At 50.9% G+C, this 21,146-nt stretch overlaps 1 protein-coding gene and 1 pseudogene across 1 annotated transcript in view; both read left to right on the top strand.

Annotated features, from left to right (window-relative positions):
* The window catches only part of LOC102071864 (class I histocompatibility antigen, F10 alpha chain-like), a 33,216-nt gene that overhangs the window by 8,028 nt on the left and 4,042 nt on the right, over positions 1–21,146 (top strand). The window lies entirely within an intron of this gene.
* Positions 20,865–21,146, top strand: part of LOC141725842 (class I histocompatibility antigen, F10 alpha chain-like) — a 259,037-nt pseudogene continuing 258,755 nt past the window's right edge.

Raw genomic sequence — 21,146 nt, 5'->3', positions numbered from 1 at the left:
AACCATCTGGTGTCCTGGTCTCCTTCCTACAACACATGGTGACCCTGAACGCTGACCCCTCATCTCGCACTAAAAGAAAAAGGGAAAGAGCACGCCACGGTCGAGGAAGTTGGAGCTGGGTCCCGTTAACAGCCGGGACGGTGCCGGACCTTTGTAGCACCCTTGGGGTTCACATTGGTGACTCAAGCCATTTACGTGCTGCTGGAAGCCTGGAAAGGTGCAAGAGTGCTCACGGAAAAAAAAAACGGTATGGATAGGCAAGCAGCATAGGAACTCTTCGCTGCGTATCTAGAAAAGCGAGGGGTAAAGGGTATAGATTTAAAAAAGGAGCTCTCAGGGTTGCTAGCCTACGGTTATGCTAGGGGCGTGTTTCTTAACCCACACACTGTTCATGAACTCGCTGAATGGAGAAAGTTTGGGGATATACTGTGGGAGGCAGTGTTAGAAGATGATAAAACAGCAAAGAAATTGGGCAAGCTATGGCATGTGGTACACAACTCACTACTTCAACATTTTTCTGAGCGTAACGCGGCAGAAAGGGCGACAGAAGCTCATAGGAAGAATATAGGGTATGGTCGTGAGGACTATCCTCTCGCGCCTTCGGTAAACAAGGTGTTAATACCGATGAGTTCACAACCATGTGGTGTGGAGGATCCGGTTACAGGCGCGGGGGGGCCGTCTGCACCTCCTCTGTCGGAGGAGGAGGAGGACGAGCTGGGGGCTAGAGGGGGATGCAAGCTGAGCCCGCTGACCCCCCATGGAGAGCGCGAGCAAAGCCCGCTGCCCCCCCGCACAGGGAACGCGGGCTGAGCTTGCCGCCCCCCCACAGAGAGCATGAGCCAAGCCTGCCACCTCCCCCACCTGAACGGCCTGCGCAGAGGCGCCAACAGCGCAAAACTCTTGGAGAGTCAGATCCTATCCCAGGGGCACTCAGTGACCCATGGTGGGAGATGGCTAAACAAAGGAGAGAGGCTTGGGCTGCTCTGGCAAGAGAGGCAATGCAAATGGGGGATAATGGGGCAATGGAGGCCACTACTGCTCTTGCCTGTCCGGTTACATACACGCCCAGTATGATGCTCAGGGGAACCATACACAGAATCTGGCGGAGTACACTCCTTTAGACTGGAAGTTGCTATCTCAATTGCAGTCCACGGTTAGTCAGTTCGGGGTGAAAAGCGAACCTGTTAGGCAGATGCTAGATTATCTCTTCAATACGCAAATTTTGTGCTCGAATGATTTGAGGGGAATAGTGCGGCTAATATTTACTCAGCACCAGCAATTGTTGTTTCCTGCACATTGGCAGGCTTATAGTTAATGAGCTGGTCGCGACACAGCGAGCTCAGGGGGACCCGTTGCATGGAGTGAGAGTGGATGAGCTCATGGGCTTAGGGGCATACCTGTGCACAGAGGCACAGTTGATATCAGGACCAGATAAGCTCAGAGAAACCATGCAGTTGGTACGTGCGGCCATAGAAAGGGTTAAAGAGCCAGGAGGGCAGCCGGCATACATGGGCATAAAACAAGGTAGAGAGGAATCGTTCGGGAGTTTTATTTACAAAGCAGCTGTGGCTATAGACCGGACTGGCATTGCAGAATACATGAAGGGGGCGCTTTTGAAACAGTGTGCCTTACAGAATAGCAATTCGGCCACGCAAAGGGTGCTAGCCACTCTGGGAGCAAATTGGACCATTGAGGAAGTGCTAGAGCGAATGGCATTACAGCCAGCAGCCTCACAAGCATTCTTAGTAGATGCAATAAAGGAATTAGGGGTAGGGCTGCAAAAGCAAGCAGAATCCACTCAAAATCAGGTGTTAGCTGCTCTTGCTCCTCTCCGAAATGGCTCAATGGCAGTCATGCAGGGAGGCTCAAGAACATACCCCAAATGTTACAGATGCGGCAATGGGGGACACATGCGCCGAGAATGCAGAGCGACCAGTGTGTGGTGCCAAAGCTGCCTATCCAGCTCCCACAACACTACGGCTTGCCAGCGCCGATCGGGAAACAGTCGGAAGAGCGCGATCGCCGGCCGCGCCCAGACACAAGTTGCCGCCGTGACATCAGTGCCACCTCCTGTCTGCAGCCAGCAACAGCAGGAAGCCTCGGCTTGGACATATCGGCAGCAGTAGATGTCACATTAATGATGAACCGGCCTGAAAGGATACCAGCTGGAGTAAACGGTCCTCTCACGCTACAAGGACAAAAATGTGGAGCCTTATTGCTCGGACGCTCCTCAACATCTATGCTGGGACTATTTGTATTACCTGGGGTCATAGATGCGGACTATACCAGAGAAATACAAATCATGGCTTACACCTCTTATCCCCCAATAAACATAACCAAAGGACAACACATCGCGCAATTGGTACCACTACCACAGATGACATTGAGTATTCCATCGCTTACTGGACAGAAGTGTGATGGAAAGGGTTTTGGCTCCACCAGCATTACACTCCTGGCTGTAGATCTTCAAGAGAGGCCAAAACAAAGACTTGAAATTACCCATGGACATCAGAGCATAACCCTTTATAGATTATTGGAGACGGGAGCAGACACCAGCATCATATCGCCAGAAGCATGGCCACAGCATTGGCCCCTGTTCCCATCAACAAACATGCTCACGGGAGTAGGAGGACTTACTTTGGCAAGCAAAACACCACCTCTGTCAGTGCGCATTGATGGGCAACAAGTGTCTGTTGTGTTTTCAGTCATTCAGTTGCCCCCTACAGTCTCTTGCCTGATAGGCAGGGATGTTTTAACACAGCTGGGGGTGGTGTTGACCAATCACCACCTTTGGGGTAATTGCCATTGCTTGGACTTTCCCCATTCCCCTCACCTGGAAAACAGATACACCGGTGATGGTTAAGCAATGGCCCTTGAAAAGGGAGAGTCTTATACATGCCCATGAATTGGTGAAGGAACAATACGAGCAGGGACATTTACGACTCTCAACGAGTCCGTGGAACACGCCCATTTTTGTGATCAAGAAGAAGTTGGGGAAATACCGCCTGGTACACGATCTACGAGCTGTGAATGACCAGATGGAACCGATGGGGGCCTTGCAACCTGGTCTTCCCAACCCAGCCATGATCCCTCAAGATTGGCCACTTCTAATCATTGATTTAAAGGATTGTTTTTTCACTATCGGACTGCAACTCGATGACATGAAGAGGTTTGCCTTTACCCTACCAGCAATAAATCGTGGGTAACCAGAAAAAAGATCTGAGTGGACGACATTGCCGCAGGGGATGCGCAACTCCCCCATGTTGTGCCAGCTTTATGTTGACGCTGCATTACAGCCATTACGTCAACAGTGGCCAGCTACCATAATATATCATTACATGGACGATATTTTGTTTGCGCCGCAACAGCCATTTTCCCCTTTGCAAGTTGACAGCATCAAAGACACTCTTGCAGCATCTTCACTTGTTATTGCCACAGGGAAAATTCAGACCACGAAACCATGGAAGTATTTGGGATGGACTCTAATGGACCAAACAGTGGTACCCCAAAAATTAGAACTGCACTTGGACATTAAGACTTTACATGATGCTCAAAAATTGCTAGGAGACTTACAGTGGCTAAAACCCATTGTGGGAGTACCAAATCACTTGTTGGAGACCCTACGACCCTTGTTAAAGGGCACTGACCCCACTACCCCTGTATGCCTCACAAAGGAACACCATACCGCCCTACAGCAAATCAGTAATTGTGTACAACAAGGGTATGTGTCTCGTCGACAGCTAGATTATCCTATTGACCTCACCGTTTGGAATAGTCCTTGTCACCTGCTTGGCGCTCTCTCCCAATATGAGAACAAAACAGGGGAGATATGGGTATTGGAATGGCTGTCACCACCATTACAACATAAAAGAAAAATATTTTCAAAAATTGAACAATTGGCTGCGTTGATTAAAAAAGGCTGTCTCAGAATTACTGAAGTGGACAGTCGAGAACCTGCCACCATTAGGATACCCATGGAAAAAGAGACGCTGGATTGGTACCTGGTTAATTCAGTGGACTTACAGGAAGCATTATTGACATCATCTGCAAAGGTGGAGACAAGCAAGTTAGTGCCCAGGGTCCTGAAATGGATGACAGAATGGGACTGGATCACTTGGCCACTGAGAAGAGAGCGCCCCATAGAAGGAGCCACCACAGCCTTCACAGACGCAGGGAAGAAATCGAGACATGCTGCTGTCACTTGGCAAGAAAAAGGACAATGGAAGCATCAACTTCTTACAGCAGACCCTGCAGACAGCCTACAAACCTTAGAATTGTTAGCAGTAGTATGGGCAATGTCCAATCTGCATGAGCCCTTGAATGTGGTCACAGACTCCATGTATGTTGCTGGAGCAGCCAGATGTATAGAAGGAGCAGCAATTAAGGAAGTGAATAACAAGCGGGTGTATGAGTTACTGGTTCAATTAAGGAAAGCTCTCTGGGATAGAAGTGCAGTGTACTCTGTAATCCATATTAGGAGCCACAAGTGGTCCGAGGGCCTAGGAGAAGGGAATGAGCATGCAGATAAATTGGTTACCTTACCCATTGATAACTCTTGTCCTGTTGATAAACATACATTGGCAAGAGAAGCCCATATTAGGTATCATCAAAATGCAAAAGGGTTGGCTTATCAGAAGCCAAGGCCATTGTCAGGGCTTGTCCAATATGCAGTTATCATTATGGGGGAATAGGTCTGGGCTGCGGAGTTAATCCTCGAGGTTTAGAAATGAATGAGAAATGGCAGATGGATGTCACGCATGTAGCCAGGTTTGGTAGGCTCAAGTATGTGCATGTTACTATAGATTCATATAGCCACTACATATGGGCTACAGCTCAGGGAGGAGAGAAAGCGATACAAGTGATCAGGCACTTATTGAGCTGCTTTGCTGTCATGGGAGTCCCAAAAGGTATCAAAACAGATAATGGCCTGGCCTACACAAGTGCTAGGGTCCGAAAGTTTTTGGACCAATGGTCTGTCAAGCATGTGACAGGTATTCCACATTCCCCCACAGGACAGGAGATAGTAGAAAGAGCAAATGGTACCCTCAAACAGTATATTGACAAACACCAGGATTTAAAGGACCCACAAGCATGCCTGACTAAGGTTTCGTATGTGATCTATCATTTATGTGTTTTTGGGGAGGATGATGCCCCCCCTGCAGTTAAACATCACCCGAGATCAAGTCAGGAAGCTATTAAGGAAACAGAGGTCTGGGTGAAGTATAAGAACCCAAGCACAGGGATATGGGAAAAGCCCGCAAAAGTGCTATACTGGGGTCGGGGATATCTTTGTGTTTCCTCACCAACAGGGCCTCTGTGGGTGCCTGCCAAGTGGACTAAACCTGTCTTTGATGCAGCATCTGGTGGACAACCTTACGGAGGGGGACAAGGAGCGTCTGGAGAAGAAGCTGCTGCTGATCTTGCAACCCTTATTGCTGCAACTGAGGGGACACTTGAAAGCAGTGGACAGAGCAGTGACATGCCACTACCGGACAGCCAGGGAGCTGATTGCCACTGTTGAAGCGCTATCAACCTTCCGCATAAAAGGACCAGCGAGGGAGCGCTGCCTTGAGTGTTGCAGTCCCTGTTGTGCTGCGTGGGTAGCTCTATATTGTGGGGGTTGTAGTAGAACCTTTTGGTTAGAACAGTCCGGGATCTGGGGTTTATGGTGTAATACCTGTAAGCATAACTACACATGGGGGGAAGACTGGCAAAGGGAACTAAGGAGACAGACGGGGCTAGGTACAGCCCTAGCTTTAAATCTTTATGAGTCTCCCAAGCAGAAAATCTTGGCCTATTACCGGTGGGAGGTACAGTGTATTGTGAAAAGAGTTAAAGCTCAAAGCAAGTCATACATAGCTTCTGCTAGGTGTAGAAAATTGGTGCCTCTAACACAGCATTCTGTAGCAGGACCCATTAAAGATGATCCCGATGAGGCATTGGACTCCTGCATTGAGACTCTTCAGGGATTTAGATTGCAAAAGTTAGGATCGGTGAGGTTGAAGACAGATAAGAAAAGGAAAGCGAGAAAGAAAACAGAAAAATGAGGCTTATTTTTGTTATACTGCTTAGTGCTGTGGCAGATGGGGCAGTAGGAGTAACGCGCTTTAATCAGCCTAGAGATAACATATGGATAACGCTTGCTAATCAAACTAACCAATCATCGCTTTGTCTTAGCCTTGGGGGGGTTACTAATCCATTTCGAACATGTTTGGTGGGACTTCCAGTGTGGTCCCCTCGGGAATTTTGCAGTCTGATCAATAATCAAACTCTATGCATGTGCAATCTGACAAACATTAAACCACCTACGCCAGGTTACACCGCAAATCAAAGTGATGGTTACCGCCAATGCTTAATAATCTTATTGCTTAATACTACCCTGCATTCTCCTCCAGAGGAGCTAGATCTCTTTGGAAGTGCAAACGCCAGTATAACTAACACCTCAAATGGCGGATGATTCAGTTTTGAGCCCTTAGATCCACAGAATTTACATCGGCCTAGAGACGCATGGGCTACCTTGGATTCATCCCTCAGTTTGGATGCAGTATCCAAAACAGGTTTATAGTCAATGTAGAGGCACTAACATTAGGGCACCTGCAGGGATATTTCTAATCTGTGGAGACAGAGCTTGGAATGGTATACCAGTCAGGCCACAGGGTGGACCTTGCTATTTGGGGAAATTGTCATTGTTTCACCCCAGTGTGTCTTCGTTAATGCAACTCAGTCAAAATTCAAGCAGGAGGAGACGCAGCCTGCATAACTTAGACTGCAGCCGGATAGGAGGCCCACGGTTCTGGAATGAGTTAAAACAAGTGATGGCCTCAACTGTCTTGCCCGGAGGAGCTGCAAATAAAGCTATGAACTTAGCAAAGCAGTAGGGATGCTGGGCCAAGGATGAGCTAGACAAGATGTCACAAATTTTAGATATGCTAACTGCAGATGTGCAAAGTGTTAATCATGCTGTTTTGCAAAATAGAGCTGCTATAGATTTTTTGCTTTTAGCACAAGGTCATAGATGTGAAGAGTTTGAGGGAATATGTTGCATGAATTTGTCTGATCACTCTGTGTCTGTTCATGCGAAGATAAAAGAATTACAGCAGGGACTTTACAATCTTAAAGAAGAAGAGGGTTTAGGAATCAACGAATGGCTTAGAAGCTTAGGACTTGGACTGTGGCTGAGAAACCTTGTGATATATGCTATAGGGTTACTGGGTGTGATTTTGTTGTTTTTGCCTATTTTGCCTTGTATTTTTAATTGTATTCAAAATATGGTTAGCCGAATGATAGAAAGAACCTGGCAGACTAGCCTCCTTGCCCAAGAACAAAACGGGGGAAGTGTGGAGAGTTTTGTCAAAGAGTGGCTTGAGGAGAGAGGACACAGCCGAATTAATTTGGGAAAAATGTCCTAACTAGGGCAGAGGCAGGCAGAGGCTTTTTTGTGTCTGTTGAGAATGTAGCTGGACAGAGAATGGAAAAGTACAAGACCATGGTTAGTTCCAAATCTTGCAGGTGCGAGATAATGTGTCCTTGGGCCTAGCGGAGTATGATAAAGAAATGGACAGTGAGGCGTGAGAGGTAGAGAACGTAGGCCCAAAGGAAGGTGGATGAGTTAATGGTATAGTTTAACCAATAGATTGCTTGGCTTACAGAATATTCATAAGCTTATTATTTGCTGTATAAGTGTTTGATACTTTCTTCAATAAACTGGATCTATGATGAACCATCTGGTGTCCTGGTCTCCTTCCTACAACATGACCACAAATTGGTAATTGATGCACTCGGTGCTGCACAAACAACGTTTCTTTGGCTTTCAGCTGTATCCAGGCACAATTGTGGATGCAGTCAGTTGCTGCCTCAATTGTAAGAGAAGGTGAAGAAGACACTTTTCCTACTGAAATTTGGAAAATAATTTGGGACAATGCCACTGATTTTGAAAGAGAATTCCAATCCTGGTGGAACTTAGTGAATTTTACTTACAACCCCATTACAAACATAGCCACAGCTTTTGTGTTAACCATATGTAATGCCTCAGTGCATTTGATAGCTCCTACGATTGCATTAGGGCTGAATTGTGATGGAGCTATTCTCTGTCCTTCTGAGCATAGGGAATGGGCCCATCATATTTGTGAGAAATGGCAAACTGTCAGTTTAGAATCTTGTATTGTCCGAGAACAAGGGTTCATCTGTAAAAGCAATGCAATCCTGGCTTAAGACATTTGTTTAGATACAGAGCAAAATATCTGCCATTATGAAATTTGTCCTAATGAGGCATCTGAAACAGTCCTTATATATATATAGGCAATGGGTGTGTGCATGCTTCAGAACTGCTTGTGATTTTGTATTCGTAGAGAATGTTGTAGATATTAAAAATGATTCAAATTTCTGTGCTTGTAACTTTACTAAGATTACAGGATGTGATTTCTCTTATGAAGCTCCAGTTACCTCTCACTACATATTGCAATCTAACTACACATTGATTCGCAAACTGATGCATACTCCTATTGGGATGAATCTCACTTTGGTAAGACAACTGCTGCTCCATCAAGACTTGGTAGAAATCCTTGAAAATATTAAGAAAAACAGACAGAAAACCCTGGTAACTGTTCATCACAATGTGAGACAGATACACCGTGTTATGGAGACGGTAAAGAAAGATGCCGAGGTGTTGCCTTCTGATACAAGGCACGGCAACCTGGTTCTGAGGAAATGGCACGGCGACCCACTCTCCAGGGTTGCTCGGGCCAATGAAGCACGCAGACACCAATGTGGTGGACGGTCAAAAGGCGTTTATTATCTCATCTCGTGGGGTTTTATAATCTAGGGGTTTTTCTACCTCAGAGGGGGTCTGTCTTTACCATCTATGGTTAGTAAGGAGTGGAAAGTTACTGGGTAGGAAATGGAAAATTACTGGCATCTCGGTTTAGGGAGGCTACATTCCTATGTTAATTTCTTATCTAAGGGGAACAGGGGCCCTGCCTTCCCATTACTTCACGAGATCTTCTGATCGCCTGTCCCTATCTACCACATCTCCCCCCCGCTTTTTCACAAATGAATGAGGTAGTCATATACATAGGCACAGAAATGAGGTATAAGGTTGTAGTTCGACACGGGAAAGGGGTTTGCTAACCTGAGTAAGTTTTTTGCCAGACAAGTTTAGGACTTGTGACTGGCAGTGTTCCCTGGTTGAATTCACAGCAATTGTAGCCGGCCTATGAACAGGATGTTGGCCCGTTCTAGGCGGGTCTGAACGAATGAGACCAGCTTGTTCAGCAGGCATGGTCCGAAGGTAACTGCCAAAAGCAGCAACGCCAGTGGACCTATTAGGGTAGAAATCAGAGTGGTTAGCCATGGAGATTGATTGAACCAGGACTCAAACCAGCCCTGTTGGGCTTCCCTGTCCTTCTGTCTCTGAGCCAGTCTGTTTTGGAGTTCCGCCATGGAGTCTCTTATGACTCCTGTGTGGTCTGCATAGAAGCAGCACTCCTCTTTCAAGGTGGCACACAGGCCCCCTTGCTGCATGAACAGGAGATCCAGACCTCGCCTGTTCTGCAAGACCACTTCCGAGAGTGAGGAGACTGACTTCTCCAGGAAGGAAATGGATTTCTCAATCCTTTGCAGGTCCTCATCGATGGTCATTTGCAGCTGGGACAGTCCTTGGTGCTGGGTCGCTAGGGCTGAGACACCCGTTGCCGTTCCTGCTGCTCCTAAACCGAGCAACATCGCAATAGTTACACCTGTTATTATTTCTCTTTTGTGGAGCCGGCTGGGTTCCTCAAAAAGGTGGTACACCTCTTCGTCTGAGTGGTACAGGACCCTAGGAACAATCAGAACTTGGACACAAAAGTCGTTAGAGTCATCGAATTTGGCAAGGAACACACAGGGACTCACTCCAGATCACTGGCAAACCCACATCCCAGGTGCGGATGGGACTACCCACTCATTGTTTTTCCTGCTGGGCTTGACTACTTCGGTGCAGACGTTGCCTCTCCGCCTAGCTAGGGTTGCATTGCCAAAGCATCTGCCCTGGCCTGTGACTTGACTCAGGGTGATTCCTTTCCAAGGGGTTTCCCATCTGCACTGGTGAGGGGCATCGGCTCACCAGTGGAGTAACTGAAGGGAGTGTTTAAAGCGATTCCTTCGTAAAAGGGGGATTTGACATCATAACAGAGCCAGCAGGATTCAGTTAGGTTAGGGTTGGATTTGTTCAGGGATACAAAGGTAGCTTCTAACATACGAAGGATTGGGTCTGAATCCAACCCGGCTGAGCGGTCTATCTGAAAGGCTTCCACATGGCCGGTTGGGACATTGCTCACCCTTGTAGGTAAGGTTTTAGGGTAGGTTGCGTTTCTGCCTTTCGGCATGCTTTTAATCACTTTGTTGGGTCCGACCGCTCGGGGTGCCGATGGTTGGAGCCTGATAATTCGCACATTCACCCTCTCTTTTGACCTTTGAAGGACTACTGTCCACGTTCTGCCTATGGCCCAACTGGGGTGATGTGGCTGCAAGACTGTCATGTTATAGCTAGTGCATTTCTGAATTTTTGGGATTTTATGGCGATTGCGATAAAAGCTTCCCTGGAGGAAAACGGGTGTTTTGCAGGCGAGTGCAAAAGAACGGGTGCCCAGGCGAGCTGTAAGAATTTGTTGGACTCTTGTGGGTCCCTCCCAGGCCAACGGTCTGGCATCTGTAACAATGGTTTCGCAGCCCCAGTGCCCAAAATATCCCCACCCTGGGTGATTGCAGTAGCTTTTTCCTGGGTTTGAGGCTGGGCACCACTAGGATAGGTACATGTGTGTGGCGTGTGGGGAATTGGGGTCTACCTTTGGTTGTCCTGGAAACAGGTCAGTAATGCAGAGCACAAAGGATGGGGTGTTTGGTGTGGTGATTTCCCTGAGCACCTTATCACTACTAAGGTGTCGCATGACCCACCTGAATGGCTGATGGGGGTAGTGGTCTGGGCTGGCTTGCCCTCTGGCAACAAGCCCCAACAGCAAAATTACACAGAAACACCGTTGATGCTTGGGTCTCACCTGTTCGGGTCTCTCGGGCGCTGCCAGGTGGCTTGGTGGTCTGTCACTTTCCTCTGGAATGGGGATGTCAGCGTCACAAGGACATCCCACGAGCATGTCCTCTAAACAGAAACTCGCAATTCTTGTCAGTCTCATTCTGCTCGTTATGAAGGTCGGGCTTAATTGACTTAAGTGGACACCACCTGACTTTGCCGTCCTTTTTGACAGCTGCATACCCTCTCCCTGTGAGCATCAGCTTCCAGCCCCATTCCCATTCGCCCAGCTCGTTTCTAATTACCACCTGTGGGCCCTCCTCTAGCATTCGGTTGGCCCAGTGTTTTTGAACGGGACTGTTTGTTTCATCTCCCCTAGGGAACTGATTCAGTGCTAGCAAAGCAGTTGCCAGCATACGCGCCTGATCTCCTGGGGGAATGGCATTGGCAAAGCCCTCTGCTTTTGCCAATACTTCTATCTTGGTTTTCAGGGTCTGATGTGCTCTCTCTACTATGGCCTGCCCGGTACTGTTATACGGGATACCTTGCACTAATGTGATGCCCCATTTTGAGGCGAATTCTTGCACTGGTTTGGAGGTGAAATTGGACCCGTTGTCCATTTTGATCTGCTTGGGATACCAAGCCAAGCCAGTGCTGAATTGTGGCCTTGGAGTTTGTTTTGGGGTGCTGTGTGGCTATGATTGTTCTGCTATAAGTGTCTACTGTCACTGCAAGCCATGCTCGGGGCTTCAGTAGTTGACACCAGATGAAGTCCAATTGCCAGATCTCTGAAGGCTTGAGACCTCTCGGGTTGACCCCACAGATCCATAGGGGTAACTCCTGGCAATAAGGGCAAGTGGCTACCACATGTTTTGCGTCCGCCGTCGGGATTCTGCATTTCTTCGTCAGTACTTAGGCTCTCGTGCAGCTGACGAGCTTCCTGCAACGTCCATACGCCTTTTGCTGCGGCGTCCACTTTGTCGTTGCCGATCTGGAAGTAACCTTTGACTGGGTCATGGCTGTTGATGTGAATGATTGACACGGTGCCCTGTCGTGAGGAGAGTGCTTCTTCCAGCATTAGGGCTGCTGCTGATGTAGACACTCCTGGTCCTGCCATGGCTAGGCAGAGCCTTGCCATGAATATAGAGTCCGTTACTATGTTGAGGTGTTCTTCTTGGAAGAGTCCACACGCCAAGACGACTGCTGTTGCCTCCAGTTGTTGCACTGACAGTGTGGGGTCACATGCTTTGACTCAATGCCATTGCTCTCCTGCCTGCCACACTGCTGCTGCGGTTGAAGTCGTGGAGGAAGCGTCTGTGAAGACCATTGGTCCTGGCTGCGGTCGGTCCTTGACCTTTGGCGGCATGTCCATGTCTACTACGGTCAGCAGCTGAGTCCAGGGTGGTTTGGAGGAGTAGGAGATTTCTCCTCTGAAGCCGGTGAGAACAAGGGCTAGGTACTCCGATATTGTGGCTGACTCCGTGGTTGGCTGCTTGCGAAACGGAAGGTGGATGCTTGTCGGCTTGGTTCCTAGGTGTTTCAAGGTGAGTTTCCTGCCTTTCATGATGAGGTTAGCGATGCATTCGATTCCCGGGGAAAAAGCATGGGCAGGTCTTCTGAGAACCAACCATTGAATCGATCGGGCCTTTTTAGAAGGTCCTTGAGCCAGTGCTCCCACTCCCCCCCTCGGTGTAAAGTGAATGTATAAGTCCAGTGGCACAGCTGGGTTCCACCTGGCAAGTGTGCCTGTGGACATCTGGCTTTCGATGAAGTCGAGGGAGCTCGTTGCTTGCGGCATCAGCTTCTTAGGCTCCCAGGGGTGCTTTCCTTTCAGGAGGTTATATAAGGGGTCCATGACCTCAGGAGGGATCAGGACGATGTTGCAAAGCCACTGCAGCGATCCCACCAGGCGTTGCACGTCGTGGAGCGTTTTGATGTCTCGACTGACCTTCGCTTTCAGGGGTGTCACATAGGAGCTTGTGATCCCCACTCCCAGGAAGGTCACGCAGGGTCCTCTCTTGATCTTTGCGCTTGCGATCTCGAAGCCGTTGGCCTGAAGGGTTTCCGTGACTGTGGACACCAGGTGATCTACTTGGCTTGCCTGGTGCTGCTACCAGGATGTCGTCCATATATTGAATGATGGTTGCATTGGGATGGGAGTGTTGGACTGGCTTTAGTGCTTTGTCCACGGTGATTTGGCATATGACAGGGCTGTCTACAAGGCCCTGTGGCAATATTCACCATTGGAAGCAGAGGTTGGGCCGCTCGCTGTTTCGGAATGCCACGGAAAAGGCAAATCGTTCTCTGTCCTCAGGGTGCAGGGTATTGAGAAGAAACAGTCCTTGATGTCCAGTGTGGGATCTCAGCACCTCAGGACTGAGGTGCCGAGCCACCGAGACCACCCTTGGGGGGCTCGGGAGTCCTGGAATGTTGCCAGAAGTGTCTGGTTGCTGGACTTTGATCCTACACGGGAGACGACACCTGTATGAGGATAGGAGGACTTCACCGGGGTGAATGGTGAAGGGATTAGTTAATTAGAGGGTGAGACACAGGGTTTAGGATTTGTGTACAGGGGGGTTTAGAGAAGTAAGATGGAGGAATTGGGGCGTGTCCTGTCCTTCTTCTTCTTCTTCTTCTCCTCCATCTTCTGTTGTGATGGTGGCACTTTGGGATTGGTCATTACTGAAAGTGCACCGGGCAATAAGAATAAATGGTATTGGGGAAAAATGATAAATATTGTACACGTAACTATGGGTATAAAGATAGGTGACTGTCCGGAGGGCAGGCAGAGTGTGCTCATGGCTGGCTGCTGAGCAGACCTCTGTCGGGCCGAAAGAAAATCTTTTAGATAAACAATTAATAAACATAAAGACCGAAAGAAGAACTGAAGCCTCTTCTCGTCCTTTGATACGCGGGCTGCCCCAAGGCCACTCCGGGCCTTTCCAGGCCCTTCAAACAGCCGAAAACCGGACAGTCCAGCACTGCACACGGCTGCCCTGCGGGAATGGCTGAGATCGTGGGTAGCAGTGTCTGGACTGGTCCCATGGGTCAGATTGTCTTGTTCACCTCTCTCAGGTCGTGGATGAGACAATAGCCTTCTCCGGACCTTTTGGGGATCACGAATACAGGGGTGTTCCATAGGCTGATGGAGGGTTCTATGTGACCTTTTTGCAGTTCACGGTCGACCAGTTCCAGCAAGGCTGCCGCTCGAGGTCTGTCAGGGGCCACTGCTCAACCCATACGGGGTCTGATGATTTCCAGGTCAATTTGATTGGCAGCAGAGGGTGTACGGCAGTGGCCCTCAGGATAAATTTGTAATCCGGAATCCTAGCATGGAAAGAACCTCCCTTCCTAACAGGGGTGGAGAATTTTGTAGTATGTAGGGATAAATCGCCACTGTCTGTTCTGGTCCCTTTTTCGTATGAAGTGTTATAGCCACCAGCTGGGTGCTTTTCCATGCCTGAGACTGCCCTCCCACTCTGTTCACTGGAGGGACTTCTTTGAATTGCCAATGTCCGGGCCAATGTGCTTGGGGAATAATCATACAATCTGAACCTGTGTCCACCCAGAACTGAAACCCTATGACGTGTGGATCCTGATTGCCATAAAAGCGGCATGTCCCCCACACCATCAGGGGTTCCTTCCCTATTCTCATGGCCAAGGCCACCCAGGGATCCCTCTCTGGGGCGTCCCCTGCTGGTCCTGTACCACCGGAGCAGGTTGTGGCAGTGGGGGGTGCGAGGGTACTGAGGGTGGTACATAGCTCTGCCATTACACCGTAGGCAGGGATGCAAAATTGGTTACTCCCTGTGGGGGGATAGGGTATGAGGGTCCCCTGCACCACTGGGGGTTGCTGTAGCTGGGCCGCTGCATGTTCCAGATGGGAGGGGGCTGGACACGGCCCGGCTGCCCCCTCCCTTTCCCGTTTTCCTGAAGCCTGGATCTGCATTCCTTAGCTAAATGCCCCTTCTTTCGACATGCCCAGCACGGTCCCCTAAATCCCCCTTGGTGTGGTGGAGCAGCTGCTGATAGGCGCCTTGGCTGGGGGCAGTTTACTGCCAAGTGGCCTGCCTGGCCACACTTAAGGCATGCCATCACGCTGGTTATTACAGTGTGGACTGCTGCTTGGATGGGAGCTAGGTGCTCCTCCTTTGTAACATGCATGATCATGGGTGCTATATTAGACCCAGGTGGCAGTGACCTTAAAATGTCCTTGGTGGCAGAGTTGCATTGCTGGCATAGGCAGTCTGCAAGCACGGGACCCTTAGCCTCCGAGGGTAATGAGGAGGATTCTAATGCTGCCTGAAGCCTGTCCACAAACTGAGTGAAGCTCTCACTCTCACTCTGTTTTATAGTTGACCATGGTGAAGGTTTGGCTACTACTTTTGAAGTAGCACGGATGGCTTCCCGGGCAGCACGGGTGGTTGTCATAACCTCATGGGCCTGTAAGCCCTCAGCCTGGGCCTGGGGGGTGATCATAGTGGGGTCTCTGCCCATTAACCTTTGTATACTGGAGCCGTGGAGCGGATGGTCAGGTCCCGTTACCTGGGCTAGCTCCTTTGTGCATTGATCCTCCCACTCTTGTTTAATAACGATCATCCCCGCGCCATCGAAAATCATCCTACACGTCTGCTTAATATCAAAAGGCAACATATCATCCCCTCCAAAAACGCCATCAATGAGTGTGGTAACCATGGCAGAATTAATTCTCTTGTCTGCAATCGCTTTAATGATTGCCTGGATGTCCTTTGGATTTAGTGGGGAATAGGTCCTTCGTTGGTTTTCGCCTGCCCCTCCCACACAGACCGGGAACACCAGATTGGCAGACGGGGCCCATTCCGCGCAAGCTATCTTTATTTTCAGCCAATCTGTAAGCGGGGTCCGGTCTTTCTCTGATAACCCCTTCACCCACGCGAGAGCGCTGCTACTAGAGACCTTATATGCCGCTGCTCTCCCTCTGTTAAAGCTAGAATCCAAATCGGAGCCCTCCGATTCCCTCTCGGGCCCGTCCCAGTCCAAGTCAGAGTCGGAGGCGGGAGTCGAATGACCGAGCATTTCCGGGCTGCTCTGCCTTTTTCTCAGGCTCCGACCCCGCCCCTTCCTGCGGGGGTCGGGCCGTTCCCTCCCCCTGGGGTCCCCCCGCCTCCTGCTGGGGGAGGTCCTTGCCCTATAAGGACCTAATTTGAATAGAGCACTCTGATTGGTCTTACGCTCCACTGCGGGGGCCTCCCCTTCTCCCCGCTCGCCCGCGCACGCATTGTTAAGCAGGCTGACTGCATTCCGCCCCCCCCTCCTCCCTTCTGCCCTTGCCATGCGGTTCGGCGGCATTTTCAAACGCATATGGTGGGGGAGAGTCTTTGCCGGTCCCAGTGGGGTCTGACAATCCATCCGCGTTCCACGCCTCCTCCGCGAGCCCCTGCCAGAACGCCCGCGCATGTTTCCCCCCCTCTGATGGTGAGTCCATTTGCTGAGGGGGTTCCGGCGACCGCGCCTCTGTGCGTCCGCCTGGATCGAGAACGTCTGCGGTCTGTGTCACCACGCCCACCCTGAGCTGCGGCATGGCTAATAAACAGGTTAGCGCGGCTTTCCAGGTTTCTTGCTCTTGTCGAGCTTTTTGCAGAGCCTGGATAACTTTGCCCCAGGATTTTAGGGCTTTCCCTGAACCCGAGAACATAGTGTCCTCAGCCAGAGCTTTTGGACAGTTATCCCACACCCCTGGATGTAGGATATCCACAGGGCTTTCTATAGCCCCAAGCTTAATCAGTCTCGGCAATACGAGAGTTAAATCTCTGATTTTACATTCTATACCCCATTGTGCATGCATTTCTGTTACGACCTTAGCTATGGCTTCCATGGTCCACGCTGGTCCGGAGGTGAACCCCTCCTGCTGTAGTCGGGCCCGCCGCTACAGCCGCCGCCCTCTGTCCAGGCGAATCCCCGTTCCCCGGGCGCTGATCGGCTCCCGAGGTTTCGGCACCAGAATGTTGCCTTCTGATACAAGGCAAGGCGACCTGGTTCTGAGGAAACGGCACGGCGACCCAGTCTCCAGGGTTGCTCGGGCCAATGAAGCACACAGACACCAATGTGGTGGATGGTCAAAAGGCGTTTATTATCTCATCTCGTGGGGTTTTATAATCTAGGGGTTTTTCTACGTCAGAGGGGGTCTGTCTTTACCATCTATGGTTAGTAAGGAGTGGAAAGTTACTGGGTAGGGAATGGAAAGTTACTGGCATCTCGGTTTAGGGAGGCTACATTCCTATGTTGATTTCTTATCTAAGAGGAACAGGGGCCCTGCCTTCCTGTTACATCGCGAGATCTTCCGATCGCCTGTCCCTATCTACCACACCAAGCACAGGTGGTGAGATACCCTCTTTGGGTGGTCACCTACTGCCACGGGTGTCCGAACAGTATGTGTCATCCCATTGTTATCCTTTTGATTCTAATTCTGATTGGTTTTATCTTGTCAGCAGCCCTATTCGTTATGAATTGGAGGATGATGAAATGGCTGACAAGATTGACATCTATAATCAATGCACACACTTGGCTGATGGCCTCTACACTGTGGACATCCCCAAGTCAGTTGACACAAGGCAATTATGAATTAAGCATATGTGTTTTAGAGCAATCCTTGATTCCCGTTTATGATTTTGTGAGAATTACCTTCAATTTTTATTGTTTTGTTTTAGAAAATAATTTTAAAGTTAATGCTTATATGATGATTTGTTTATTGCTTTTGCTTTTGATTATTTGTGATTTGTTTCAACCATTTGAAAATTGTTACAAATATAATACTATTTTAATTAATTAACCATTTTGAAAATTGTTATGAAAATAATACTGTTATAATCAATATTAATTATGTTTGTTTATAGTCTCCCTTTTCCCCCTCTTTTTCCTATCCTTTCCTTTCCTCCTTCTTCTCTCTCTCTCTCTCTCTCTTTCCTCTCTCTCTCATATTGTCCCTATTTTTCCAGGTTATACTACCAACATACGGCGAGTTCTGCAGACTCATCAACGACACTCCAGAGCCCTGCGGATGAAGATCCCTCAAGACAATAGTGAGTCATGGGGTCGTGTGAGAGTCTTTCTGAAATATCCCTCATCTGCCTCATGATCGTCATTGGGGGGGGGGGTCACTGAAAAACAGACCCTTCCTGTCTGAAGTTTCTGATCCTGTAGGGGAAAGTCATATGTCTGAGACCCGAGAGCATTGCTAAATTATTGTTTTCACAGGTGCATTTGCTATATGCTACACTGAGCTCAAAGGGCATTTTGCCCTTTTGCACAATAGCTCTGGAATTCTCCCCACCTCTCGGCCTGGCTGAACTTCTCCTAGGCTTTAGGGTGGTCCCCCCCAAAGAAGACCCCTCTCACTCGTTTGTAACAACCGTGACAGACAAACTGAGATGTAAGAAGCCTCTTCATCAAGAGACTGAGACACAAAATCCCTATGTGAGAAGGCTCCCTCTCACCTTCTTCCAGAGACTGGGACTGAAACCCCCAAATCAGGGGAGGGGGAGGTCTATGGGGGGGAGAAGGAAAGCTGCCCAAAGCAAGATGGATGTTGCAAGTGCAGGCAGTCAACCACAAAAACAATGGCTCTCGCCTACTGCCAAACATGGACTGTGTGTACCTTTTCCAAACACCATTCTTTCCCCCCGAAGATACAGTAAACTAACTTTGATTCGGTTGCAAAATCCATCCCCCCCTTCTCCCATCAAAAAAGAGTATAATTGGGGTCCAGATGAACTGGGCCTCTGAGATCTCCCCAGACGTGGAGAGAACTGGTGAACTCCATCAGCTGGACATGGAGGGATTTCACAGTTCGACGTTTGGTAGCTGTATACCCATTCTTTTTCCTCCCTCTTTTTCCTTTTTTCCCTGATTCCTCCCCAATGCGTTTTTGCTGTGGTTATTTCAATAAAGGTGCATTTGTTTTGATTATCGCTGCAAACCCCCTTGTCAGTTCTTTTGCACCCTGAGATCAATCCACGAACCATCACGAAACCCGTTCGTAAGGACAGATCATGACACTCCCAAACTGCGTCCCCGGGATCCGCCCGCCTCTCCCAGCCCCAGACCCCCCTTCCCGTGACTCAGGGACCTCTGGAGCCCCATTCCTGCCTTTCCCAGCTCCCAGACCCCACTGCCCTCAACACCGGGGACCCCTGGACCCCCTTTGGTGGGCACAGGGACCCCCTGGATCCCCCATCCCGCCTCTCCCAGTCCCTTCCTTGAACCTTGGACCCTTCCCGGCTCTCCCGGCTCCGCTTCCCGACCCTTGGACGCCCCCAGACCCCCCAATCTCTGCGTCCCCCCAGTTCTCCACCCCCTGCGTGGCCTGCGGGGGATCCGGGAAGGTTCCGGGGGTTTCAGGGTAATTCCCAGGGTTTGCTCTGTCCCCTCCCTCGCCCCGCGCTGCCCCGGTCACTTTCGCCTCTCCCAAGCTGCGGCTCCGGGATCCGCCCGGGCACCGGGGACTGCCCCGGTACCGGGACCCCCCTGACCCGCAATTCCCGGGCACGGGGATCCCCGAACTTCCATTTGCGGGCGAACCCCCCCCCCCTTCCAGGGCACAGAGACCCCCTTGAACGCTCATTTCGGGGCACCGGGACCCCCCTGTAACCCCTTCCCCAGGCTCAATATCCCCTGCACTCACTTATCTGGAGGCTGGAAACCCCTGAACCCTGAATCCCGGGCACGGAAACCGCCCTGAACCCCGATTTCTGGGCACGGGGACCTTCTGCATCCACTTATCCGGCACCGGGACCCCCTGAACCTCAATTTTAGGCAGCAGGACCCCTTGAACCCCGGAATCCGGGAAGTGAACCCCCCTGAACCCCATTTCCTGGGCACTGGGACCCGAGTGCATCCCATTATCTGGCCCTGGGACCCCCTGAACCCCCATTCTACTGCATCAGGACTCTCTCGAGCCCCCATTCATGTCAACGGGGACCCCCTGCACCCCCTTCCCGGTCACTGGATCCCTGCCATGCCGTTGTCTGGCACCAGGACACCCCTGAATCCCCATTCTGCTGCAACAGGACCCCTGTGCACTCCCTTATCCAGGACTGGAACCTTCCCAAACCCTCCATTCTCACACACCGGGACCCTCCCACACTCCCTTATGCATCATGGGAACTGCCCTGCACCCCCTTATCCAGCCCTAATGCCCCCCCCGCACCCCCTTTCCCAGCCCTCCCCCTCCCAGAGACCCCAGCCCCCGCTTTTCCTTGACCCCGGCACCCCCTGAACCCCCCCCCCTGCCTTCCCCAGCCCCCACCCATCACCTTCCTCAACACCAGAGATCTGCCCGTGCACCCCCTTTCCTGGGCACAGGGACCCCCTGCACCCCACATTGCCCTCATCCCCCTTCCCTTGACCAGGGACCCCCTGAACCTCCTTTCCTGGGCATGGGGACCCTCCTGCACCCCCTAATCCGGGACTGGGACCCCCTCCTGGATGCCCTTCACGTGTTCTGGGACCTCCCGCACCCCTCCCCGGCCCTCCCGCCCTTCCCAGATCCCAGACCCGCCCTTTTCCTTCACCTTTGCACCCCCAGATCTCCCAAATTTCCGCGTCCCCCCAGTTCTCCCCTCCGGGCGCTTTCTTAAGGGGGTCCCAGGGGTTCCCAGGTGGTTCTCAGAGAGCTCCAGGGCGGTCGCAGCGGGATCCAGAGGGATCCAGAGGGATTCTCTGCAATTCCCCCGTCCCCTCCCCCCGCCCCGCCCTCCTCGGTCCCTTTCGCTTCCGCGTCCCAACCTGCGAGACCGGGACCTGCCCGGCGACCGGTGACGTCACTCACAGATCGGGCTGCCATTGGTGGGCAGGAAATAGCGAAGCCAGTGGCGAGGCCGGAGCCAGATCTGGAGGCGGGGTCAGATCTGTGGGCGGGCCCGCAGCGGAGCAGCGCCATGGCTGCAGCGCTGGGTCTGGGGCTGCTCTTGGGGCTCCTGGGGGACCCGGGGGGCGCGACCAAAGGTGAGTGGGAACCCCGAAACCGGGAACCCTCTGAACTTCCATTTCCGGGCACCGGGACCCCCCGAACTTCCATTTCCGGGCACCGGGAACCCCCTGAACTTCCATTTCCGGGCACCGGGAACCCCCCGAACTTCCATTTCCGGGCACCGGGAACGCCCTAGAC

Source organism: Zonotrichia albicollis, chromosome 31 (genome assembly GCF_047830755.1).
Source record: "Zonotrichia albicollis isolate bZonAlb1 chromosome 31, bZonAlb1.hap1, whole genome shotgun sequence".
In the NCBI taxonomy this organism is placed as follows: Eukaryota; Metazoa; Chordata; class Aves; order Passeriformes; family Passerellidae; genus Zonotrichia; species Zonotrichia albicollis.
This window is presented reverse-complemented; position numbering and strand designations above follow the sequence as displayed.